At 42.0% G+C, this 11,490-nt stretch overlaps 1 protein-coding gene across 1 annotated transcript in view; it reads right to left on the reverse strand.

Annotated features, from left to right (window-relative positions):
* ADGRG1 (adhesion G protein-coupled receptor G1) overlaps positions 1-10,703 on the reverse strand; it is a 64,738-nt gene extending 54,035 nt beyond the window's left edge. The window contains exon 1 of the mRNA XM_074314825.1: positions 10,372-10,703. The gene's annotated coding sequence lies outside the window, so the exon portion shown is untranslated. The remainder of the gene's footprint in view (positions 1-10,371) is intronic.
* Between the last annotated feature and the right edge of the window lie 787 nt (positions 10,704-11,490).

The raw sequence follows: 11,490 nt of genomic DNA on the forward strand, positions 1-11,490 counted from the left end.
GGCAGGGCGGGTTTTGGGTGTGTGGAAGCCCTGGCCACAGAAGACCGTGGCCCCTCTGTGGCTCTGGAAATACCATAGCCAAGGCCTCTGGTTGTGGCTCCCTCTGCGGGTGGAGGCCTGGGACCAGGAAGGGCCTGGGAGCTGACTCCAGCCCCAGAGGGCTGGCAGGGGTGGGAAGGGGTCTGTGGTGGGTGGGAAAAGCTTTTTGCAATACTGAGTGCTTACACTGTGCCAGGCCCTGGGCGAATGATCTCATATAATCCTACCAGGCCTGCCATGTGGGTGCTACCACCCTCTCCATGCAGGGGGCGGAGGAGGGAAAGGGGAAGAAGCACTGAATCTTAGAGAGGACAAATAATAGGGTGGTTGGGGCCATGGTCCTCGCACTCACCCTCAGTGCTGCCTTTCTCCTGCAGTTTTGGCAGGTGGAGATCAGGGCCACGCATGAGGAGGGACAGTCACACATTTGCCTCATGGGCAGATTAGGTGTGGCCCTTGAGACTTATCTACACTGTCCCCCAGCCCATTTCATTGATGGGGACTGCGGCCCAGAATGGAGCAGGAACGGGATTAAAGCACAGAGTTATAGGCCAGAACCTGTCTCAGCTCAGGAAGGCAAGATTGAGTAGGGTTCGGAGGCCCAGAGGAGAAGGCCTGCCTAAGGCCACCCAGCCGGAGGGCTGCAGCAAGCTCTCATCCGGAGCTGTCACCCACCTCTCCTTCGTGAGAAGCTGCTCACTCAAGCCGACTGTTGGGTAACACCTTTTTAAGAGCTATAGGTGTGTCAGCAGTTGGTTTGAGGCTCCACAACTCTCAAGTTTGTGGGTTCATTTCATCATTCCATGGCGTGTTCTCCAGCCCTTTTGGGTCCTTGAGTCACCTTAGCAACCACAACCCCTAAACTTCTCAATACAGACCTTAGCACTTGGTCATAACATCCCACCCCCAAAGGGAAGATAGAGCTGGAAGCTGGTGGAGAGATGACTGGCAACTTCCTCTTGGTTCACCAAATGAGGAAACCGAGGCCCAGAGAGGAAACAGACCAGGCCATAGTCACACAACCAGTCAGTGGTGGCAGAGCTGAGACTAGACTCTGGAGAACTGTTTTCCAGGCCCGGGAGCCAGTGGCCTGCTGGGTGGCTTTGGCTGAGTCCCTGCCCTCTCTGAGTCTGTTTCTCATCTATAAAATGAATAAGCATTGCACTAGATCCAAAGAGCAAGCTCAACAGTATAATGTCATGTCCATTATTTCACTTGACTTGGAAAGGTGCGTGAGACAGCTTTCAGCATCCCATTTTTAAATTTTCTTTCCAAATGATTATTTGATTTATTTTTAAAAATTACAGTTGACATTCAACATTATTTTATATTAGGTTTGATAACATCCCATTTTTTAAAACAGATTTTATTTATATACTATGTGCTCACTTAAGGGCATTGTAATTATTAACGTCACTCTCCTATCAACTCTGCGAGTTATTTACTATTATTACGATCATCCCCATTGTGGAAACTAGGGCCAGGAGAGGTTAGGTAACTTCCATGGGGTCGTATAACTCCTCCATGAGGGAGTTGGGATTGCCACCCAGCCAGCCTGGCTTCAGAGTCCATGCTCTTAACTAGCCCACCACACTGTCCCAAGTCATAAACCACCCATGGAGGAGAAGGAAGGAGGTCCACAGGGCAACTGTTTGGGGACAGGTAGACATAGGAGAGGTCCCCGATAGGTGCGCCAGTAGTTGGGGAGTTGGGGTCCACTTTCCTGCCTTCCCAAAAAAGGGAAGTCATCTGATCTTCCGTGAGTTCTGCCTGTCGTATCTAACTCACTTCTGCTCACACCATCTCAGAGGACACAGATACTTGGCAATAGTGACCCCAAAATGGCGACAAGTCATAGGTTGGACATGTATGGAGACTAACATTACAAAAAGAATCATTTATTTTATCAACTCAACATGAAATGGCCACTTGACAAATGTGTCCCCTGATACCCTTAAACTCAGAGAATCTAAAACTGATCTTAAGATTTCCATTGCCAGTGACGGCAGACTTCTTTTCCCCACTGAACACAGTTTAAAATGCTGAGTAAAATATTTGAAAGCGTTGAAGAGCTAAAAAGATCATGGGGAAACAGCAGGCTAAATTAGAGGAGAAAATATAAAACCAGAGAGGTAGGCAAAATCAAGAACTACCAAAGCCACTTCTGTATTATGGGTATTTGCAGACACCGCATCCTTGGGCTTAGGTTTGAGGCCTTTCAGCATGAGCAGGAGGGAAGTGAAGGCCAAAGGCCAGTCAAGGAAGGGGAGTCTTAAAGCAAAGCCTCTGCATGTAGATCAGGACCCTCACTTCAGGAAAGGGGTAAACCGGAACTAAATCATGCCCTTCCCTCTGGCCCCAGAAAATGATCTGGGACTGAGAAGAACAGGAGCAAAGGGGAAAGGGAAGAAGCCCGTTCCGAGAACTGGCAGCCACAGACTGATACTCGTGCACTTTGGCACCCCAAGTACACCAGCCTGAAGCAGAGAAAGAACCTCAAACTGTGAACTTGGCCTGAGATGTTTCTACCTGTAAGTGTCCCAAATGCCTATCAGGAACAAATGCAAGGCCAGAGGGGAACGCATCCATTTCAGACCTTGGGGAAAGCCCCATAAAAATTTTAGAAAGCCAGTGAGCATAACAAGGTCAAAGATTACAAAGTACACAAAGACAAGAGGGAATGGAAGCCAGAACCAGCAGAAGCAGATCTATGGTTATGGCAAATACTGTAATCATCAGATAAAGAGGATAAAATAACTACTCTTACTATGTTTTTTAAAGTGAACAACAAGCTGAAAATATCTGTAGGGAATAATAAACTACAGAAAGTGACAGGGTATATTTTAAAAAGAACCAACCAAAGGAAACTTTTAGAAATAAAAAACATTGTCAATCAAAGTAGAAATGAAATGCACAAATTTAGCAGCAGACTAGACATAGTAGAAGGCAAAATTAGCAAACTTGAAGATAGATCATAATAAATTACCTGCAATGCACTTCATAAAGACAAAAAGATAGAAAATAGTAATAAGAGTGTAGGCAACATGGAGGATATATTGAAAGAAAAAAATCTAACATAAATTTAATCAGAATCCCAAGGAAAGAGAATGAGTGGATCAGAGGAAATACCTGAATAGACAGTGGCTGAATACTTTGAGTATTTGCCAGAATTGATGCAAGATATCCATTCTCAGACTCTAGTGGCCCAGAAAAATCCCAAGAAGAACATACACAAAGAAACTGATATTTAATGGAAAGATAAAAACAATGAGAAAATATTAAAACCAGCCAGAGGAAAAAGACAATTTACTTTCAAAGGAATGGCAATTAGATTTATAAATCATTCTCAACAGCAAGGATGGAAACCAGAGAATAGGAGAATAAAATCTCTAATGTTATAAAACAAAATAACTGCCAACCTATAATCTATAGTCAACTAAAATGTCTTTCAAGAATGAAAGCAAAATAAAGATACGTTCTGGCAAACAAAAATTGAATTCATCACCAGCAATCCTTCACTAAAGAAACTTCTAAAACATGTACATGAAGCAGAAGAAAAATGATGTAGATGGAAGATTGGAGGAACAAAAAAAGAATAGAGAGCAAAGAAAGTGGTAAATATGTGATGTGGACAAATGTGTAAAACATTGACTGTTTAATAATAAACTCTAGTGGAATTTAAAATAAAACAAATATATCAGACAGCATAATATATAAATTGGAAATGGGAAGTAAATAGTATCAAAATGTTCTATCATCAACATGTTATCTAAGGAAAGGATTTTGATTCATTTTAGGCTTCGGTAAATTAAGTGTGCATGTTATAATTTTTAAGGTAAGCACTAAAACAAGTGTCAGGAAACTATGCCCATGGACCAAATCCAGCCTGCAGTCTGTTTTTGAATGGCCTGCAAGCTAAGAATGATTTCTACATATTAAAAAGGTTATAAAAATCCAAACAAAGAAGAATGTGTGACAGACTGTTTTGCACAAAGCCTAAAATATTTACTATCTGGCCCTTTACAGAAAAGGGTTGTTAGCCTCTGAACTAAGGGAATAAAAACAGAATATATCATTTCAAACTAGTTAAGGAATAAAATGAAATGATAACACATATACAGATAATATTTTAAAGCCCGAAAAGAAGAGAAAAAGAATAGGATGAGTAAGATAAGTAGCATAAAATAAGATGGTAGATTTAATTCTAAATATTTGCAGTAGATATGCACTACATTTAATTTACCTATACATGTATATTTACATTAATTATAAATGGACTAAATGCTCTAGTTAAAAGGTTAAGAATTTCAGGTGTGTGTGTGGGGTGGTGGTAACACTATTTAAAAATGAACAAGCATATCTAAAACATAAGAATAGAGAAAAGTTGAAAGCAATAAGGTTAAAATAGTAGTAGAAAGAAAGCTGATGTAGCTATACTCCTAATAGACACAGTAGACTTTAAGGCAAGAAGCACTACTCGAGGTAGAGATAATGATAAAAATTAATTTCACTAGGAAGACATAATATTAAATTTGTATGTACCTAATAACATAAGGTGAAAATATATAAAGCAAAACTTACTAGGACTACATGTAAAATAGACAAATCAACAGTCATAATAGGAGATTTTAAGACACCTTTTTCCAGTGCATAAACAAAGGAGAAAAAGATACAGAGGATTTAAAGAATTCAGTTAATAAACTGGACTTAACATAAACAGAATACCTCACACAAGAATTGTAAAATACACATTTTAAGCATATCCAAAACATTAATGGACATGATTCATATTCTATGCCATAAAGCAAATCTCAATAAATTTCAAGGGAACTAAATCACTCAGATAATGTTTCCCTGGCCACAATGTAATTAAGCTAGAAATCAACAAAAAATAAATAACTAGGAAGTCCTGATATATTTGAAAAATGTAAAGACACACTTCTTTATAACATATAGGTAAAAAAAGAAATCACAATTAAAAAATAAAAATATTCCTAACTGAGCAATAACAAAAATATCATATATCAAATCCTGTAGCAAACTTTTCTAAAGTAATACTTATAAGGAAATATATAATATGTATTAGAAACAAATAAAAGCTTAACCTTGATTAGATAAGCATCCATCTCAAGGAGTGAGAAAAAGAAAAGTAAAACTTTAAAAAGTACAAGGCAGTAAAACAATAAGTTAAACTTTAAAAAGTATAAGGCAGTAAAACAATAAATATAAAAGTACAATAAACTGGAAAACAAACATACAATTAAGAAAATCAACAAAAATCAAAATTGATTCTTTAAAAGACTAACAAATTGACAAACCTCTGGAGAACTGAGGAAAAAGAAAAAGGCACAAATAGGCTGTGTCAGGTTGGAAAAGGGGAACATCATTTTACTGTAACATCAATCATATAAAAGAGAATATTATTAATAATTTTATGCCAATAAATTTAAATATTACAAGAATCCTAGAAAAACATTTCTTACCTAAACTGATGTAAATAGAAATAGAAATTCTGAATGACTCTCTACATTAAATAACTTGTATCTATAGTCAAAAATCTTCACACCACGTAAACATATGACCAGATAGCTTCCCTGGCAACTTGTACAAAACATTTTGGGAAGAAAGAATAATTACAAGTTGGCCCAAACCCTTATGAAGATTCAAATTCATTTTGTGAGGCTAACATAACCTTATCACCAAAACCCAACAAGGGAGTATGAGCAGGAAAAATTACAGGTTACTCTCTCTCAAGAATACAGATGCAAAAATTCTAAACAACATATTAGCAAACTAAATCCAATAACATATGAAGGGGACTATTTAGATCAAGTTAGGTTTAACCAATGCAAGGTAGCTTTAAGATTAGAAAAAATAATGTAATTCACAATATTAATAGATCAGCAGTGAGAATTCTAATGATCATCGCAATAGACACAAAAGAGATGCCTGACAAAATTCAATATCTATTCATGATTTAAAAAGAAAAGGAAAAAAACCTTAGCAAACTAGAAATAGAAAGGAACTTCCTAAATCTGATAAAGGGTATACATAAATATTGTTAAAACCTACAGCAACTATTATACTTTAAGGTGAAACTGTTGAAAACTTTCCCTTTGAGATCAGTAGCAAGATACGGAAGCCTGCTACTACTATAGCTGTTTGACCTTGTTATGTAAGACTTGCTTGTGCAGTAAAGGAAGGAAAAGAAATAAAACATACACGGACTGTTAAGAAAAAGCAAACTTCATCATTCATAGATGATAGGACGAGTACATAAAAAGAGTTACAGATAAACTATGACAACTAATTAGAGTTTAGTAACATTGGATACAAAAATCAATACTAAGACATCATTATGAATACTAGTGTCCTAATTAGAAAATAAAAAGTTTTAAAATCACTGTAATCGGCCCTATTCACTATTAAATGGCCCTAAATGATCCTCACCTTTATGTAATGGCTTTATGTAATCCCCTCCTTTCATGTGGGCTGTATTGAGTAATTCACTTCTAATACAATACGGCAGAAATCATGAGATGTCACTTCTGATATTAGGTCATTAAAAGACTGTGGCTTCCATCTTAGATCCCTCTCTCTTAGATCTGTTGCTCTGGGGGAAGCCCAGCTGCCATGTCATGAGGCAGCCCTGTAGATTCCCTCCACAAGTCAACCCTTCAGGTGAAACCACAGCCTTACGCATCAACTTGACTGCAGACTGATAAAAAACCTTAAGCCAGACCCACCAAGCGAGGTGCCTGACCCACAAAAACTAGAGATGATAAATGGTTGTTGTTTTAGCCACTAAGTTTTGGGATAATTTGTTACATGTCAATAGATAATTAATACAACCACCACTGACAATACCTCAAAATCTATCAAGTATCTAGAAATAAATCTAACCAGAAACGTGCAAGACTCAGATAACATCCTAAAACTTAATTGGGACATGCAGAAATAGACACTCACCAACCGTCCCACACATATGTGATATGCGTCTACCTGGTTTACGACAGAGGTGGCATGTCTGAGCACTGAGGAAAAAGCTGACTTTTCAATAAATGGCGCTAGAACAATTGGGTATCCATATGGGAAAAACGAAGTTCAACCCTAGCACATACCAGTCACGAAAATCAACTGCAGGTAAATTATAGACCTGACGGTGAAAAGTTATAAAACTTCTGGTCAATAACATAGTAAAATGTCTGCCTAACTTTGAAGCAGGAAGGATTTCTTAAACACAAAAGCACTAACCATAAAGAAAAAGTTGAATCAACTAGACTATATTAAACTGAAGAACTTCTGTTCATCAAAAGACTGCAGGGAGGGCGGCCCGATGGCTCATTTGGTTAGAGCGTGAGCTCTCAACAAGGCTGCCGGTTCAATTCCCACATGGGATGGTGGGCTGTGCCCCCTGCAACTAAAGATTGAAAACGGTGACTGGGCTTGGAGCTGAGCTGCTCCCGCCACAATTAGATTGAAGGACAATGACTAATGGGTCCTGGAAAAATACACTGTTCCCCAATATTCCCCAATAAAAAAAATTGGGGAAAAAAAAGGGACTACAGGGGAAAAAAAGTGAAAAGACAAATCACTAAGTGGAAGAATATAATTGCAGTAATATAATAGACAAAGGAGTAGTATCCAGAATATGTAAATATTTCCTACAAATCAAGAAGGTGAGAAGTGAGTCTGGGACAAACACGATGGTACAGCAGTGTGTCTAGAAGAAACTTCCAGAGGCAAAAGTGAGGAGTGGGGAGGGCATGACAGGTAGGCAGACTCCCCAGTATAAGAGCATTATCAAGGTCACCGCTGAAGGTGGTGGGGCCTCCATGACCTCGGAGGAGCTCCAGAGTCATTGCTACGGGAGGCTGAAGCACCTCTCCATCAGCTATCATTCCCCCCATTCCAGTCTTTCCTACAATGTTGGGGAAGACCCTGGGCTGGAATGTGGAAAGATTGACTTTCTGACAGTGGGAGGTTTGTCCACCACAGAGTGATCTAAATCAAAGTGACACTAGCACCAGAGGCATCCACTACAAAGACAGACAACCTAAGAGAAAACAGGCAAACGATTTGAATAGACACTTCCAAAATAAAAAATAAAAAAATAAAAGGAAATCCAACCAGGCAGTAAATACATGAAGAGGTGCTCAGTCTCATCAATTGCCTTGGAGATAATGAGACACCACTGCACACTCAGCAGATTGCCAAAATATAGCAGTACCAAGTGTGGCACCAGAGAGAACGATGGAAACACTCACCCAGGTTGGGGGGGAGGGGGGAGGCTGAATCTGCTCAACCACTTCAGAAAACTGGCATCATTGAGTACAGTTGAAGATACATATAACCTGTAGGCCAGAAATTCTGCTCCCAGATAAATGGCTTGGAGAAAACTGTGTATATTATATGCACCACAATTTACATATGAGAATGCTCAGAGGGGCATTGCTTTCAATAGCCCAACCTGCACACATCGCAGACGTCCATCAACAGGAGAATAGGTCAGCAACTTGTGGTGTCATCCCCACACAGGAATAGCATACAGCAGTGGACACAAATACACTGCATCTACACACAACAGTACAGATGACTCTTACAAACACCATGGTGAGTCGAAGGAATGTGGGTTCTGTCTACACAAACTTCCTAAACAGGCAAAACCAACACTATTGTTTAGCAATGTAGATACGGATGGTAAAACTATCAATAAAAGTGATGAAGTGATTCCTGTAAATGTCAGGATGTTCCCTTTCCAGTACAGGGAGGTGTGGAAAGGAGAAATGGGGGAGGGGAGGTAGTGACACAGGAATTTGCTTTATAATTTTTGTTAAATTGTGTGTATATCCTGTGTATTCTCTACATAGTTCACATTTTTTTTTCATGATCAAAAACAAATAATTAAATCACTAAAACTGCCACGCACACATGCCACTTGTTCCCCTGTCTTGGGTTCCCACTCCAGTTACAGATAGGCCACCCCCAACTACCCAGGACCCCAAGGTGTCAGCTTTGATGACTCCCCACCCCAATCCAAAGTCCAGTCTGGCATTCTTCCCTGTGAGCTCCACCTCCTGACATTTCTCAGAGTCTCCCCCTCCCTCCATCCCTCCTTGCCTCTGTGGTTTCTCTCTTGCCCCTCCCACAGCCACCCTGCCCACCAAGCCCACTTGCCTGCACTCTCTTTCTCTCTCCTCTTCACGCCCCAACCCAAAGCCTCTGCCCAACACACTTCTCCCCCTTCCTCCTTCCCCTGTCCCACCCTTGTCAACATTGAGGTCTCAGCTAGAAGTCCCCTCTCATAAGAAACCCTCCTGCCAGGCTGGGTTACACCCGTCACCCTGCCCTAACACCCCCGCCTAAGGAAGCAGCCAGCCCACAGGCCCCAGGCTGCCCACTCTGGGGAGGTTTGCATTCCTGCAGCCAGGGCACCTGGGGTGCGGGAATAAAGTCAGGGCCTGCCTGAAACCAGAGGTTCCCACTGCTGGCGACAGCTGGAAGGAAGATCTGGGGTACCTCTGAGAGGCAGCTTCCCATGTGAGCAAAGCTTTCCCCTATCCTGGACCAGGAGAGGGGCAGGGAGGGAGCCAGTGTGAGACTCCATGAGCTCAAATCCAAGGACATCAGCAGTGACCATGAAGGGCTGTAGTTCAACAGAGGTCCTTTCCCCAGTTTCCTGCCAGGAGCAACAAAATCCGCCCAGATTTTCATTTAACTCAAGGGCCCTCTCCACAAATGACAAACTGAATTTTCTGCTCGAGCAGGGGGTAGGCGGAAGGGAGTTAAAGTTCAATGTGATGTAAAAATCAACAATGATATGTGACATTTTTGGACCCCCGAGTTTGTCCGCACACGTCACACTATGTTTTCACTGCCTGGTACATGCTGTGAAAGTTCACCATCTTCTGTCCCACTAGATGGTGAACTTGGGGAGGAGGGGTGGTGGGAGTAGGAACTGCACCTCCAGCCTTCATAGGTTCATTGGGGTGAGCAAGAACTGGCTCAACAGAGGGTCTCAGTGCATGTGGAATCGACAGAGGACAGGTATTGGATGGATGGATGGATGGATGGATGGATGGATGGAAGCATGATGGACAGATGGATGGACAGACGCTAGAATGAACACGTAGACAAGACAGATGAATAGATGAAGGAAGAATGGTTGGGTGGATGACTGGATGAAGGGAGAGATGGAAAGAGAGATGAACAAATGGAAGATAAAGGAACAATGCATGGATGGACAGAAAGATGGCTGAATGGACAAAAGGACAAACAGATGGGTGGATGTAAGAACAGTAGACAGTCCCACAGATGGATGGACAGACTTACCAATTTTTTTCTTTAACGGAGGTGAGAAAGCCAAGTCAGGGCTTCAAACACACACTTGCTGGAAATGCCTCGCCTCACAGTTGGCAGAAGGGTGGGTGCCTCTGCTGCCCTCTGCAGGCTGCCCATGGGTGCTTGGACCAAGGAGGAAGGCAGAAGTGTCCAACCATGGCCCCTGGTGGTCACCATAGGAATGACCACCCCGGAGCCTGGTTTGGCTGCTCTGGCCCGCTGAGGAGACCACCTTTGCTCTCACCGCAGACACTGACCTTCTGGCTTCTAGGCTGAGGCTCCCATCAAAACGTTCTCAGACACAGCTGAGAGCACCTGTGGTCACCTGGCACCAGACCAGGCGTATGCGCATACTCTGAAGGGCCTCCTCTTGGCCAAGTCCTGTGAGAGGTTGCCTAGTGACAGCTGCTGAGGACACTCTTGGGCAGGTGACCCATAACAGCTCACATTTAAGCATGGCTTATCGTGCTGGGCAGTGGGCCAGGCCACTCACACGTTTTTCTTCCATATCCTTCACAGCAGCCCTGGAATTAACAACCAGGACAATCCCCATTGTACAAGTGAGAAAACTAAATCTCAGAAAGGCCAAGGGACTTGCCGGAGTTGTGGTGAGTGAGGGGCAGAGCCAGGGTTTGAACCAAGTTGTCTGGGTTCCCCCATCCTTGCTCCCAGCCTCCATGACAGACCCTGCAGGGACAGTAACTGTGGTTGACTTTCTGAGTATCCCAGGTGGGACCACAATGTGAACACACATATACAGCCCCTACCACTATAGAACTCACTGTCCAGTGGGGTAACTCCCATCCCCTTCACGCTTCTGATAGGGAAGCAGAGGCTGGTTTGAATCTCACCTCCAGCACCGAGTAGCTGTGTGACCTTGAGCAAGTCACTTAACCTTTCTCTGCTTCAGTTTCTTCATGAGTGTAATAAGTATGATAATAATCAAACTTACCTCACAGGATCTTGTGAAAATTAAATAAGCTAATATACATACAGAGCATCCAATACAAGGGTTTCCTCCCACCATTATTAGGGAGAAAAATGGGTCTCAAAGAAGGAAAAGCCCAAACACTCACAGGTGTGGCAATTCCCTAACTCCACACTTACTTT

Source organism: Rhinolophus sinicus, linkage group LG11 (assembly GCF_036562045.2).
Source record: "Rhinolophus sinicus isolate RSC01 linkage group LG11, ASM3656204v1, whole genome shotgun sequence".
Classification (NCBI taxonomy): domain Eukaryota; kingdom Metazoa; phylum Chordata; class Mammalia; order Chiroptera; family Rhinolophidae; genus Rhinolophus; species Rhinolophus sinicus.